The sequence below is a fragment of the Bidens hawaiensis genome, unplaced genomic scaffold (genome assembly GCF_021521415.1).
Source record: "Bidens hawaiensis isolate Kalapana, Puna unplaced genomic scaffold, B.hawaiensis_p1.1 tig00013519_1, whole genome shotgun sequence".
NCBI lineage: Eukaryota > Viridiplantae > Streptophyta > Magnoliopsida > Asterales > Asteraceae > Bidens > Bidens hawaiensis.
This window is the reverse complement of record NW_027492147.1, coordinates 573,719-589,311: the sequence shown is the minus strand read 5'-3', so window position 1 is coordinate 589,311 and position 15,593 is coordinate 573,719. Positions and strand designations below refer to the sequence as shown.

Below are 15,593 nucleotides of genomic sequence, written 5' to 3'. Positions count from 1 at the left end.
GACTTGTCGAACCCGGGCCGACCACCAACAAACTTTCTCCCCGTCTTATTCATGAAACGCTTGACTCTCCTCACTATCATGGCCATTTGCCATTGCAAATCCATCTCCTCCAGATCATCAGCATCGATCTGGTCATAATCCTCATCCAGAACAGCAGGGTCCACAATCTTCCCCTGGATGTAGTTTTCATAGGAAGCAATAAATGATGCATAGACTGCAAACTGCTCTTCAGCAGATTTTACACTCATAGGCATCTTGGAATAACTATTGCTAGATGCATTTGCAGAAAAACTACTTGTGGATGCTTGAGGCTTTGAAGTACTAGATCCTCCAGCAACGAAACATACATCACCATTCGTGTTTACAGAAACTTTTCCTTCATGAGACGAGTCAGAGCCTGACTCCCCTTTAGAGTAATAAGCAGCAGATTCAGGCCTTGAACTTGAGCCTGAGTTGACCTTTGCACCATACATACCAGGGTCTTGTATCTGATCTGTAGGTGTTTCTTTTCGAACCATATTAAGCTCATAAGTTCTGAGCTTGTTCACTGCCGTTTCAAGATCATAATTAGGAAAGTCTCTGTCTTCCCTCATAAGAACGGTGTACATTTCCCACTTCGGTGGAAGAGCATCGAGAAGTTTTTCAACGATCTCTTCTTCTCGGTAAGCAATCGAATAATTGCTAAGCTCTGTCATTAGATGATAGTATCTGGTGATAATATCATCCAGCGATTCGTTTTTCAAAAATTTGAAGACGGAGAACTGGGTCTTCAAAAGTTTTACCTTCGATGCACGGATACCCACATTCCCCTCGAATCTATTTTCAAGAGCATCCCAAAGCTCTCTTGCAGAAGTGTACTTTCGGAATGTATGGAGAACCTCTTGAGGAAGTGCCATTGTTATCGCAGCATGGGCCTTGCTTTCGGCCTCGTACATTTTCTTTTCTTCCTCCTCCATTTTGCTGTACTTCTTAACCACATCGCGACCTTCGTATTGCGCAGTTGGAGGGATATATCCATCCTGGATGCACACCCACATTTTGGCATCCTGGTATTTGATGTATTGGATGAATCTGTCCTTCCATGCCACGAAGTCAGTTCCCTTCATCAGCCTCGGGGCCTTAGTGGCAGACCCCGCTTCTACTTCCATCTTGACCAAGTCGGAGATATTGATCGACGACATCCTTGCAAAAACCTGAAAAACCTGGAAAAACAAAAAAAAATATTAAAACAGCTCAGTTGGCGAAGTTAAGAATAACTTCGCTTGAAGGTTAACTTCGCTGAAAGAGAACTTCGCTGAGATCTTAAATTCGCTTGATTTGGGCGAAGTTAAGAATAACTTCGCTTAGCTCTGGCGAACTTATGAGTTGAGCGAACTTGGGTTTGAAGCGAAGTTGCGGATAACTTCGCTAAGGCGAACTTATGAAGTGAGCGAAGTTGTAGTTAACTTCGCTAATCCTTATATCTTCGCCAAAAACCCTAATTCCAGCGACGGCAACTTCGCCTGAAGAATGGTAACTTCGCCCGATGAACGGTAACTTCGCCCGATGAACAGGGAAGTTTGTTCAGATCTGTTTTCGTCAATCCAGCAGCTCCCGATCAATGCAAAGGCTTGAAAATGACTGTCAAGCACTAGCAAAACTCAATCCCAACAAAAACACGTCCCGCGAATAGGTCAAACGAGACGTTTTCTACACCCGCGTGAAATCCCGAACCTCACAATCGAGCCGATTGGCTCTGATACCAATTGTAGGTTCCTGGACGGATCGTACACGGGATGTCTCTAACAACGCAGGTGCGGAATCCCTGCGTAGGTAGATACGAGTGTAGAGTATGTAGAGATCGAACACACAAGCAATAAACCAACCACGTTATATTGATAACAAACACGTGACCCGAGGTCACCGTTACAGACTATGACACGTAACTCGGTTACTGAAAACTGAAACGAAAACCCTAAAACCAACTCGCTAAACTGTTTCGTCTGAAACAGTATATAAACACGACAACTTCGCCACAGGCGAAGTTGTCAATAACTTCGCTGATTCAACAAGTTCGCCATAGCGAACTTGTTGACAACTTCGCGCATTACAAAACAAACATAAACAAAACATAATTACATTACAGACTCGATTACAAATGCTAGACTATGAACTACTGACATACATGTACCAACAGGATTCTCCCTCCAACCTTTTCTTCAGCCCATTTAACAAACTTTGATTCGCACGCTCCACTTGGCCATTCCCCTGAGGGTGGTATACCGAAGTGAAGATTTGGTTGATGCGCAATTCCTTGAGCCAGTTTGATAACTTCTTGTCAGTGAATTGTTTGCCATTATCGCTCACAATTTCCATGGGCAAGCCAAAACGGCATATGATGTGGCTCCAGATAAACTGCTTCATCGCTTCGGCTGTGATTTTTGCTAGTGGCTTGGCTTCAACCCATTTTGTAAAATAGTCTACTGCCACTACCAAAAATTTTACTCGCCCTTGCGCTTGCGGTAGGGGACCCACAATATCGATTGCCCATTTATGGAAAGGCCATGCGGAGGTCACCGGAATCAAGTTGTTCTTTGGCCGCATGGTGTTTGGCGCATAGCTCTGACATGCTTTGCATTTTTGGATCTCTTTTAAAGCGTCCAAGTACATGCCTGGCCAATAGTATCCTACGCTCATTGCCTTGGTAACCACCATGCGCGGGCCAGCATGTATTCCACAGATTCCCTCGTGTATCTCTCTGATCACATAGCTTGCTTCCTCAGCATCTAGGCATTTCATGAGCGGTCCAAGATAAGAGCGTCGATATAGTGTACCATCAAGCAGTTCATAATTCTGCGTCCTGTGTCTTATCTTCCTCGCCTGTGCGCGATCGTCTGGTACTTTTCCCTCCTTCAAGAATTCCATTATTGGAGTTATCCATGATGAAGGGGTTGTATGAGTTACAAGGACAGACTTCGCTCCCACCGACGGGTTGCTCATTACTTCTACTCTGACATCTTTGCCAAAGTGATCGAAGCTGGTTGATGCCATCTTGCTCAGCGCGTCAGCAGATTTGTTTTCACTGCGCGGAATATGAATGATTCTGAAGCAGTCAAATTGCTCAATGAGCTTTTTCGCCTGCTCTAGATACAGAGGCATGGTGTTCTCCTTGGCATCATAAAGGCCGTTGACCTGTGCTGCTACGAAGTATGAATCAACATGGGCCTCCAGCTTTTTAACTCCGAATTTGTGCGCGATGCGCAGGCCAGCCAGCAGGGCTTCATACTCAGCTTCATTGTTGGTGCTTTTGAAGTCCAACCTGATGGCGTAAGTATATTCATGATTCTCCGTATCCACCAGTTTTAGGCCTGCGCCGGACCCTTCGTTGTTTGAAGCTCCGTCAGTGAACAATCTCCACACATTTTCTTCATCATTGGCTCGCGGAGGGTCTACCTCGCGCTGAGCCTCTTCAATTTTTCCTTCGGGGACCTCGGCAATGAAATCAGCCAAGACTTGTCCCTTTATTGCTGGACGGGGTTTATAGGCGATCGTATGCTCGCCTAATTCCAGCGCCCACTTTGTCAGCCTTCCCGAGAGCGCGGGGCGCCGCAAAACTTGCTGGATGTTGTAACCAGTCAGAACTTCAATGGGATGACCATTGAAATATCTATGAAGCTTGCGCGACGCGTGTGTTAGTGATAAAACTAACTTTTCCATGATGGAGTAACGCGTCTCAGGATCTGTCAGCACCCGACTCACATAGTATATTGGCGTTTGGATTCCCTTGCGATCCACCAATAATACTGCGCCGATGGCGCGCTCTCCTGCTGATAGGTATAATGTCAAAGTTTCACCAGGAAGTGGAGCTGTGAGCGCGGGCAGATTTATCAAACATTCTTTTATCTCCCTGAAAGCTTGCTCGGCCTCAGGAGTCCATTTGAATTGGCTTTTCTTTAAGCAATTCCTCAATGTGTTGACAAATGGGGTAGATTTGCTTGCATGGTTCGCTAGGAACCTGTTGATTGAGACCAATCTACCATTCAGCTTCTGTACTTCTTTCATGGTGGATGGCGAGGGCATGTCAAGGATGGCCTCCACCTTCTCAGGGTTCACCTTGAAACCATCCTTGGTGACCATTACACCTAGAAATTTTCCCTCTAGTACGCCGAAAGTGCATTTGCTCGGATTGAGCTTCATGTTAACTTCCTTTAGGCGCCCAAGGGTTTCTTCGATGTCTTTGAGCATTTGCTTTTCCTCCCTGCTTTTGATCACCAAATCATCCACATAGACTTCTAGGTTTCTTCCAATCTGCTCGCTGAAAACAGCATCCATAAGTCTTTGGTAGGTGGCTCCCGCATTCTTCAAACCAAAGGGCATTTTTGTGTAGCAAAAAACACCCTTGTCGGTTCTAAATGCGGTCTTGTCCTCGTCTTGTGGTGCCATTTGAATCTGGTGATAGCCCTTGTAGGCATCCAGGAAACATTTGAGTTTGAATGGCGCCACGGAGTCCACCTTTGCGTCGATGTTTGGGAGGGGGTAACAATCTTTTGGGCATGCTTTGTTGAGGTCTTTGAAGTCAATGCACATCCTCCACGACCCGTTACTTTTCTTTACCATCACAGGATTGGCTACCCATGTCTGGTATCGTATCGGGCGGATGATGTTTGCGCGCAATAGATCCTCAACTTGCTCATTCATGGCCCTCGCCTTCTCATCCCCCATGACTCTCTTCTTTTGAGCAATTGGCTCTACAGACTTGAACGTGTTGAGAGAATGTTGCGCCAGGTCTCGCGGAACCCCAGTCATATCAGAGTGTTGCCACGCGAAGACCGACATATATGCTGTGAGCAACCTTTTCATTCTCAACCTCGTGTCGTCTGATATCGTTGCGCCAATTGTGATTTTCTGCTCCGGGAATTTTGGGTTGAGAATCCATTCCTCTGGCGCGTTGTCTGCCATTGGAAGCTTCATTCTCCCCTCCCGCGGAGTACTTGTCACTGCACACAAATGATCCCGGTATACAAAAGTTACACCTGTTGGTGTTGGGAACCCCAACGCGCCGTGCGCTGGCGACGGTATGGCGTTGAATTGGGCAATCGTTTCCCTACCCAAGATCATATTGTGGCAGGAAGTGGTGGGCAAGACCAGGAAGTTAACAACTTCGGCTCGCTTATGTTTCTCATCCCCCATGGTTAGTTCAAATTGTATTTGACCTAGGGGATGAATGATTTCATTTGAAACACCCGAGATCGGTGCATTCACAATTTCAAGCCTTGCCTGGTCTGCCGGATCCAGTTTCCTGAAACATTGCTCATACATGATGTCTGATTCGCTGCCAGTGTCCACCAGGACTTTTGACACTTCATAATGAGCAATGTGTGTAGTGATGACAAGAGGACTGCTGATGGAAGGGCCTCCCCTGATTCTTGGGAAGATGACTTGTTGCTCGCGCCAATCTCCTTGGATTTGCGCGCTTCTCTTTCTTGATATTTGCCCTTGCCTTCCTCCCTCGGCTACACAGATTCTTTTGTACTTTTTGCTGGCTGAGGCTCCTGATTGTTCATTTTCTGGTCTTGAGTTTTTTACCAGGTGAGCCAGTTTGCCTGATTTCACATCTTTTTCAATTGCATCCTTCAAGTGGTGGCATGCATCAGTGTTGTGCCCTGTGGATTTGTGAAATTCACAGTACTTGCCACTGTCTGATGGTCCCTTGTAGTGTAGTGGCTTGGGGCTTTTGAATTGGACATTCTCAGTGCTTAACACCTGTGAAGGCGTTTTAGTGAGGGGAGTCCATATTCTTGGCAGAGGTCTGCTAGGATCTCTGCCGCCCTCCCTCTTGTCACCCTCCACGCGACTACGAACGTCTTTTTGGGGCTGGGGTGAGCTTGGTTGCGCCTGCTTTTCTGCGGAAGAAAAACTGGTTGATTGCAACCTGGACCATACAGAGTTCTGTTTGCCCCTTTTTTCGTTGCTGCGCGGTGACTCAGCTTGATGCGCTCTTTCTCTTGCCCTATCTTGGGCAATTTGTTTTTCATTTCTCGCGAAGACTCGCGATGCTTCCATTAGTTTGGCCCAAGTGGTGGGCATGCCATCTCTGCTTACGAGAACTCGGCGGAGTTGATCACTGCGCGCGCCTTGTATAAAGGCCACGCGCAGGAGTTGCTCAGTTATACCTCCGATTGCCAGAGACTCCTGATTGAAACGTGTTATGTAGTCTTCAATCGTTTCATCATTCCTGCGCACGCAGTGCATGATGTCATCAGGGTCGCGCGTGTGTCTGCGCTGCTGTACGAAGTGGGCTTGGAACTTTTCCAATAGTTCCTCGAACCCATCGATTTGCCCAGTCGGCAAGCTCTCGAACCAGACACGCGCCGCGCCCGTGAGGCAGCGAGCAAACATGTGACACCATGTTGGCATCGTCCAGCTCTCTAGGTTTCCCGTGTTGTAAAAACCTTGCAAGAAATCGTCTGGATCTGTTGTGCCGTCATACTTGCCCAAACCACTTGGCATCTTGGTTTTGTGCTGGATGGGAGCCTTCGCGATGCGCTCAGTGAACTTTGAATGTTTCACCAAGATGGCTGGTCTGTACGGTGTGGTTACGTCCACTTGCCCTCTAACTGGTGGGCTGTACGGTATTTGCAGATCCAGATCGGCTCTGGCTCCAGGCGCCATGTTCACGTGCGCGCGGAGCTGTGAGCCTCCTGCATGAGTATCTTGCGTCTTCCTCATGCTGTGCACTTCTTCATCACTGAACTCAGTGTGTGCAGTGTGAACAGAATGTCCTTCTTCCGGCGCGCGCGCCCTTTTTGTTCCATGAACAGTTTGCTTATAAAACGCTTGCTTTTGTGCTTTGTGTTTGACCAGCTCATTGTACTTGTCCATTAGGCGCCGTTGCTCGTTTATGAGCCATTCTTTGGGGTCATTAGTTTCATCTTCTGGACCCATTGGTCCTTTTTGTTTCGCGCCGGCAAGATTTTGTAACGTAAGATCGTCTGGAGGAGTTTCAGTCTGGCCATGAGGAGTTGTGATGAAAGGACGGTTACTGGTGGCGCGCGTAGAATCACGCGGCGCCCTCAGAAACTGTTGTCCCTCATTAACATCCTCACGTTCAATATCCTCCAGAACTTGATCAACGTTACGAACGCCAGAAACCATGGTGAAAATTTGGTTTTTTGTTTAGAGATCTGATGAGATCTTGTTGCCGTTGTAACAGTGGATGGCGCCAATGAAGAAACGTGGATCGGCTCACTGGTAGACGATCTACTTTCCTCGGGTGTGATTATGCTATTTCACCGATGGTTTCTCTTGGATCTGGGTTCTTCCACCTACAAAATGAACAGCACCGTAAACTTACCCCTCAGAAAGGGACAGAGGGGTCCTCTTTGGGGTAACCCTCCGGTGTGAGAATAAGTATTTGTGGGAGAAGATAATAATATGTGAGAGTAAGGAATTTGGAGTGTATTGCTTAATAGCTGAATACTCTGTAATTGTATGTTATCAGATGATATTGGATCCTCTGAGTATGATATGATCCGTTCTCCTTGTGGAGTTGATGCTGTATTTATAGTGCTAGGGTTTCCAATGATTGGGCTCAGACCCAATTAGGGCTTTGTTGGCCTCTTCCAGTAGCTTTGCGCCACGTGTCCTTTGGGACACCTGGTGCTTTTTCATTGGTTATAACCACGTGGTGGCACATAGGCTTTGCTGAGTTGTCCACCTTTCATTGGTGGCTGTCAACATCAGCATATTCTTATTCCTTAAAAAGATACCTTCTGGAAGGTTGTCTGACGTGCACAATCAAGGTTGCCCTAATCCTGATTTGGATAAGGACGAGGTTGATTATGTGCATGTGTGATATGCGCCAATCCTGAGGATGCGCGAGGTCTTCTCTTTATTCTCACGCGCAGATGTTTCATGCGCAGATGTGATATGCACGAGCATGTGATATGCGCCGCGCGCTGATGCGCCACGCGCATATGTGATATGCGTGAGCATATGTGATGCGTGAGCATATGTGATGCCTGGGCATCTGTGATGCCTGGGCATATGATGCCTGAGCATGTGTGGTGCCTGGGCATATGATGCCTGAGCATGTGATGCATGAGCATATGTGATATGCGTGAGCATATGTGATATGCGTCATGCGCATAGGTTTTGGCTTTGTGCCTTCATAATGTCTTGATTTCAATCCTCTTGTCTATATCTTGTGGGTTGACCCGCCTTGCTCGGTGTTGAGGCGGGTACATACCTCTTCAACCACCACCCACCGTCCTCCACCACCACCGTCTACCACCTGACGGTAAAGATGAAGGTGAAGATGAAGATGAAAAAGATGATGATGATGATGAAGATGAATATGAAGATGAAGATGATGGAGAAGACGGTGGTGGTGGCGGACGATGGTGGTGGGTGGTGACGGATGGTGGTGGTGGACGGTGGGTGGGTGGTGGGGGTGGATGGTGGTGGTGGCAAACGGTGGGTGATGGTGGTGGTGGTGGGTGGGTGGTGGCGGTAGTGGTGGTGGTAGAAGGCGAAAGGTGGGTGGTGGTGATGGTGGTAGAATCTCGTCTCTCAAGACGAGATTTCAAAATATTTTTTTTCAAGAATTTGAAAATATGGACGGGAAAGGTAGGAAACATAATAAAACAGTCTTTCAAAACGGTTTTTGAATAAAAAAGATTTGAAAAAATTTGAACTTTTACTCCAAAATTACAATATAATTTGGACTTTACCTTCACTATTTTTCCAAATCTCGTCTCCTACCTGACTTTCTTTCAAAATTTGGCCTGGTCCCTCTTTATTATTCTCTTTTCCCAAAGCGTCTGGCCAGTCCAAATTGTAAAAGATTTTAAGGAAAAAATGACTATTTTGAGAATCCTCTCTAAAAAAAAGGCTATTTTAAGATTCCCTAAAATATGCATATATGTAGACAAACAATCAGTAGTCAAACTTTGTACCTTGTCGATGTTGCTTCTTCCTATTATAACGAATAAATAAGCATATCAAGACTAGTATGACCAAAACAACAAATGCTATGGGGACAATAACTCGTACTCTTCTCCATGTATTTGCGCTTCTCTTGTTCTGTGTTGAGTCTGTCAAAACATAAAGTTCATTTCACATTTAGACAATTTTGAACTTAGTAATGAAAATAAAACAGTTGGAGAGATATACCTAGCTCTGAAGGTGGCATTCGTATATATATAGTGTCCCCTGTTTCAGCTAACGTCCTGATATCTATTAGGTCACCGAACCAAAGCAAGCAACCGCTCCCACTCCCTGAAACATTCGAATTTGTGTAAGCCGTGCACGAACAATTGCTTTTACACATCTTCTCACATTCTACAATGGTCATGGTTATGGTCTGGTTATACCAGGACTCCCTAGTGTCTGGTAACTTCATATTGATATACTTGTCGAACCCTTCACCACGTCCGCAATCCAAAGGAATAGTACGTCGACACCCGTGTGACCAATCAGCAATTCTCCACTGCTCAGGCGAAGTGGGCTCAAACCCCTTCAAGCATTCACAAACAGGGGAGTTGTCAATGTTGCAGCTCCCAAATGCCTTGCACACCGCATACTGATCACAATGATCACTTTCTGGAGCCAAATAAAGGTTCCAATCTTGTATGCTGTCAACCAATATCAAGCGCTGCATACTACCACTTGGTTGTAACACCAGCCTAGTAAAAACCGTGTTATTTTTAAGATTATATTGGTAGTAAACTTCTTTCTCATTAACAACAAAGGTGAAGTTGTTAATTGTGTTTGGTCTCAAATCAGGATCTCCGCTAAACCTGAGTCCATTCCATGGACCCGCACGGAATCTTATTTCCTCTCCATCCCTTAGGATCACCTGAGGGTAACCTCTGGTATCAACCCAAAGAGAAAACTCACCTGAAGCCGGATCATCGCCCGATTTCCATGACGTGTAGTATCTTTCAGTTCCGGTAACCAAATTCCATCCGTGCTTCATTCCAGGAAGTAAAGTGTCAGTCAGAAAGTCGAAACTTTGCCATATGGGATCTTCTTGATTGATGTCTTCACCTTTGTTGTATATTATAAAGTTGCCTATATCTAGAAGCTGACCAATCGGATTCCTCACTAACGTGTTTGACGCGTTAGCTGACGACCATAGGACGTTGCCCATGGTAGCATCCCGGATAACTAGAACTCCCTGTAGGGTGAGAGTCAGCTCTACAGATGTATCATTGAGTGGTGTGTTCCTATTGGCTACCCATACGTACGTTCGTTTGGATATTCTTTTGTACCAAATTCCGACATAATGGTTGGTGGAGTTACCGGGGCTAAAGAAACCAAATTCGAAGGTTTCTTGAGCGGAAACAATGGTTTCATTATATCTAAGGGTTTGGTTTGCATTTATGGTGTCTGCAGCATAGATACAAGTTATTGATGAGTAAAGCACAAGCAAGCCAAAGATCATATTGGTGTTGGATTGTTAGTCACTCATGTAATTAAACACAAAACTCCCCTTTTGAAAATAAATGTCTGTATAGTATCGTTACGAAATTATTTTCTTTCTTTTCAAATGGAAAATGATTTTTTTTTTCTCTTGACTTTCATTGTCACCATAGAAATTTTTAGACAAAATAATTACATGTTTTCTTCTGTCAACACAATTTACGCGGTTGTAAACAAAAGTCATGTTCAGACGTTCATGCCATCAATCACTCTACATAATATTAAATAACCTAGATAAGCTCTCTCTCTAAAATAGCGAGAATTCAAACGTTGCCATGGATAAAAAAATTAGATTTAGAAGTTGTGCTTACAAAATTTGAAATTTATTTAAAACAATAACTTACAAGTTTTATAACGGGCAAAACTTCATAAACGTTTGCTTTTCAAACTAGCAAGCCCAATCTTAGAGCATGATTGGGATTAAGTTTGAAAAATGCTTATTGTTTTATACTTTTATTGGTTTTTTCAAAAAATCATTTTGAAAAAGTCAGGAATTGAGACTTTTTGAAAACTGTTTTTTAACTTTTTCAAAAAACTAAATAAAAAATATTTTTGTGTTTGCCAAACACATTTTAACTTATTGGCTTTTTAAAAACACCACTAAAGCCAATAAGCATTTTCCAAATTCAATCCCAAACATGCTCTTAGTCTACTTGTTAGTGGTGGGTTTTAAATGTCAAGTTAAAGAACCACGTTACTGTCACGCAGGCAGTGGGGCATTAATTAACATATCTCTTTAACGTCGCGTTGTGGTTTAAAACCCCTTTACCACGTTAGAGCCTCACAATTTCTTTGTTACAGCATTTGCCCCTCATAATTACCTTGTTAAAGCCCCATTACCACGTTATTGTTTCCTTGCTTACTGTCCGGGCCTCAACGCCCCCAGCACGGTGTTAAAGTCCTGTTACCAAACCATATCATCTTTTAAAGCAAGCATAACAGCTAGTGGATACAAAACATCCCTAATTAGTCATTGAGTTGTTTCATTAATATGGCAAACATTAGCATCTTTCACTACATGCTTATACTCATATCTTTAATTTTTAGTCTTTTATGAGTAATTTGTCATATCTTCTGTTGAAGCTTGTAAAGAGTTGATAACCAAATACCAAACAAGTGATGACCCAAACATCAGTTGTTCTCCATTATGAAGTTTTGACAAACTATTGTTCTAAATAGCTGATCTTACAAACTGTTGATAAAAAACAACTGAAGACACAACAGCTGATTTACCAAGTGGAGATCAAAACAACTGAAGTCTAACAACTAATGGATCAAACAGCAGTTGTTTAGCAAGTATCAGTAGTTAGAATATGATTCTCTTTTTGTTAGTTGGTTGTAATTTATTCATCAGTAGTTTGTAACTATTTAGTTAAATATCGCTTTCACCTTTTAGCTCATCAACAGTTTATCACTTGTATATAATTAAGATGAGAGTCTCTTCTTCATTAACACTTTTCAAGTCACAGTACTCACCTGATCAGTGTGCTTACGTACTAAGTGAAGGATGAGCTAAGCTTGAGGGGGAGCAATAGATTGTAATAATTCGATTATAGTTAATAAATAATTATTCTTCCATATGAAACCTATTAATTAGCTTCAAAGAATTCCGTTGCTTAATTTGTGTAAGTTCATACATTAGTTGAATTTATAGTTCAAATATGATTTCAATTAAAGTGATGTTAATTCATTCAAAGAATTAGATCAGTTGTTTACTGTTTCATTGGTTGTGAATTGTGTTCACTAGCTTAGATTGAGATCTAGAATCCTAACAATTGGTATCAGAGCTATTGATCTCTGAATTTTATCTAATAATCAAATCAGAAACAAAGATCTAAGCTCAATTTGATAACTCTAATTATGGATTTCAAAAGGATCTAAATATTTGCTTAAAACTTTGTTGTTAGCAAAAAAAACTAGTGGGACTGAGAATCATGCCGATTACATATATGTGTTAATCCGGTTTTATTGATTTTTGTAATCGAATCAAGCTCTCTCTCTCAATATCATTCATCCGTCAGTTATTATCTTTCAAGAGTGAATGAACAATTCGTTCCTAGCTAGTTCCGAGCTCGTTTATACCGATATTCACGCTTCCGTACCGACGTTCGGTTCTTTTCAATTGCGAGCGGGTTGCCGAATCTTTCATACTAACAGCTGAATTGTATTCATTTTGCTCTTGAATCCACCATGGACGTTAAACTATGAAGTCCGTTGAAATAATTTTTTTAGGGTTTTGAAATTATTTGATGATTTGGGTAAAATTTATGTGGATTGATGTTTGGGTTGATTACTCGTTCGGAGATTCAACATTAATTTCATGTTTATTTGGTCAAATCGGTCCAGATCTGATGTAACAGTGTTTGGCTTGTTTTGGGGCAAAACGGCTCATGTGATTCTTTTTTTCAAATCGGTAAAGGCTGTTGATAAATTGATTATTGATTTCGAGATGAGTTGAATAAAGCCACAGACATTTAATTTCAGATTATGAAGCTAGTTTCTCGATCTGAAAGTTAGGGTTTTATGTGCTCGTAATAGTTTCTAGTAATTGTGTGATGTTTGAACAGTACAGAGTATTTTGAAAAACATTGCTGCTGGTAAAATCTTATACGAAGTATGTACAAGTCGATAAATGCATAGGTACTAGAGGCAATCTTGTCATTGTTTGTTGCAGTAGATGCAAAGTGAAAATTCAAGCAGGTTCTGGAAGGCCAAATAAGTAATTGATGATGCAGAAAAGAAGTTTGGATGTATCGAGCATATAATATTGGTCTCGACTCTTTATCATGATTAAGTGTTGCTTCGAGAACATGATGTGTTTTATTCTGAGCACATCTTTTGTTTATCTCGAGCGCAACTTATCTCGAGCATATCATTCTCTGGATTCGAGCACAAGTTTTATGAAACCCCAAGCATATCCTTGTTTATCTCAAGTAAACTATGTTTTGGTCTCGAGCAAATCTTGTTTTTTATAAAAGCATATCTTTTACGAGCATACTGATGTTCGGTTTATTTGTACATATATTAACGTGTTAACATAGTCGTTTTAATTGTTTAGTTTAGGAACTATGGTACTTCATACGTGTTTATCGTGTTTCAGGTCACAGGTACTTAACGCGCTTAATTTGGACCTGTACGAGCATGGAATGAAGACCCGGGATGTCCAGCACGCAAACCGAGGAATTTATTGGGAGTTGTTGAGTGAAGCCACCCATCGCGTAGCGCGATGGGTGTGGGAGGCAGCGCGATGCCCTTCATTTTGGACTGCGTTAACTTTTGGTCCATCGCTCAGCGCGATGGACCAGGACAGGAGACCATCGCGCTACGCAATGGTCCCCATAATCGTGAAAGTTAGGGTTTAAGTTTATATTTAGTTTTGACGACCCTAGACGCCATTATTCACCTTTTAGGAGATTTTTAGAGCAGCAAGGAGAGACACCATCACTTCCAATCGTCTCAAGGCATCATACATGTCCTACTACATCATAACCGAAGCCCGAGAGATGCCGAGACGCGGCTAAATCCTTCGAGTCATGCCCAGGATGTAGAGTATTGTATCTTTCAGTTATTTTCTCATGTACTAGAACGATTTATTGTAATTATTTTGACGTTAATCTATGAGTATTGACGTCTAGTATTATTGTGCACAACGTCAGTTTAGGTTTATTTCGATCAGAACAATTAGTGTGCCAGTTGCCATGATAATTGATTATAGGATTGTTTGACCTGTTAATTGTGAGAAAGCATATGTTTGCCCATTTTGAGTCACACTGGCAGGGACCGTTGGATAACCAGTGCTGTGTGTTAGCGAGCGTGGACGCCTATGGTTTAACCGGTTAGTCAGTCTGTAGTTGACACAGGATAGTTTATCTGTTATGTGCATGCGTTTGCTGTTAGTTTGCTTACTCGGATTCCCGGGTGTGATTTGTCCTTGTTACTTGATTAAATCTTTGATTACTTGTTCAGTTATTATAAAACCAAACTGTTTGCTAGTGTGATCAGCACTTTAATTAAATTACTTCATAATGTTAGGAATCGTTTACACTTTAAACTGACCACATACTCCTCGTGGTTCGACACCCTACTTACCCTGATTAGTTTAAGGTGATTAGGACACTGATTTATATTGTTTTTTACTAGATAGTGACAGTCTAGCATCAAAATGGCGCCATTGCCGGGGTGTTAGTGCGCTTAGTGTTTATGTGTTAATTGATTTCTTTGTTTAATTTAGTTGTTATTTCTATTTTTAGCGTAGTTTACTTTATTTTCCCATTTTACGCGGGGTGTGTTCGTTGTGCAGGTAACAGGTTTATGCACACCCGCTATTTAGGAAGAAATTCTCTGCTGATTTACGAGCCAGAAATCGAACGGATCGCTCGACAGAACCAAGCTCAAGTCAGACAGTCAGATATGGAAGGTCAGAACCAGAATCAAAACCAAAACCCACCACCTGAAGTTTTCCAAACCAAACCTAACCAACCAAACAATCAAAATCCACCAATTAATGACATACCACCACCAATAAACACCAATCAGCAACCCCAAAATTCTGCCCCACAATCCAGAAACCGAAACCTTGACAGACCCTGGCCATCAGCCCCGAACAACAACCCTCGTCACTGACAGCTTATTATACGGGATTTCGATCATGTCAGTATTCACACCAAAGATGAAGAAGAGGGAGATGAGGAGGAACAAGAACCGAGGAATGATGGTAGTAACGGGGATGAATGGTGAGTTAAAGGGAATGATGGGTTTGAGCAGAGAACGCATATGAGGGTATACAGGTTGAGGAAGTTGAGGAACCAGTTAGGGTAAGAGGTAACAAGTGGAGGAACAGAAATCCGGATCGGGGTGGTATTGGAAGATATTGGGAGGAACGAAGACAGCCGATTTAGGTTAACCGGGGAGGTTTTGAGGAACCGAGAGCCAAACGAAGGAATTATGGGCTCCCGGCTCAAGGAGTTAACAGTCGGTTTAGACCGGCTATTTTGGATGGTGCCTCACCGATTGTCCCACAAGTTCACATACAGGGGAAGCCGACATTTAAATCCCGTCCATCCTACATCAACATAGTTCCCCATTTTCACGGACTGGGATCTGAAGACCCGTATTCACACTTGTCAGAT

General features: G+C 43.0%; 1 pseudogene across 1 annotated transcript in view; it reads right to left on the bottom strand.

The window, feature by feature from the left end:
* The window catches only part of LOC143544308 (G-type lectin S-receptor-like serine/threonine-protein kinase At4g27290), a 42,495-nt pseudogene extending 32,019 nt beyond the window's left edge, over positions 1-10,476 (bottom strand). Inside the window, exons 1-2 of the transcript XR_013137231.1 lie at positions 9,154-10,476; positions 8,937-9,074 (exon numbers count right to left, since the gene is read on the bottom strand). The product of XR_013137231.1 is annotated as a G-type lectin S-receptor-like serine/threonine-protein kinase At4g27290 (transcript). The remainder of the gene's footprint in view (positions 1-8,936; positions 9,075-9,153) is intronic.
* Between the last annotated feature and the right edge of the window lie 5,117 nt (positions 10,477-15,593).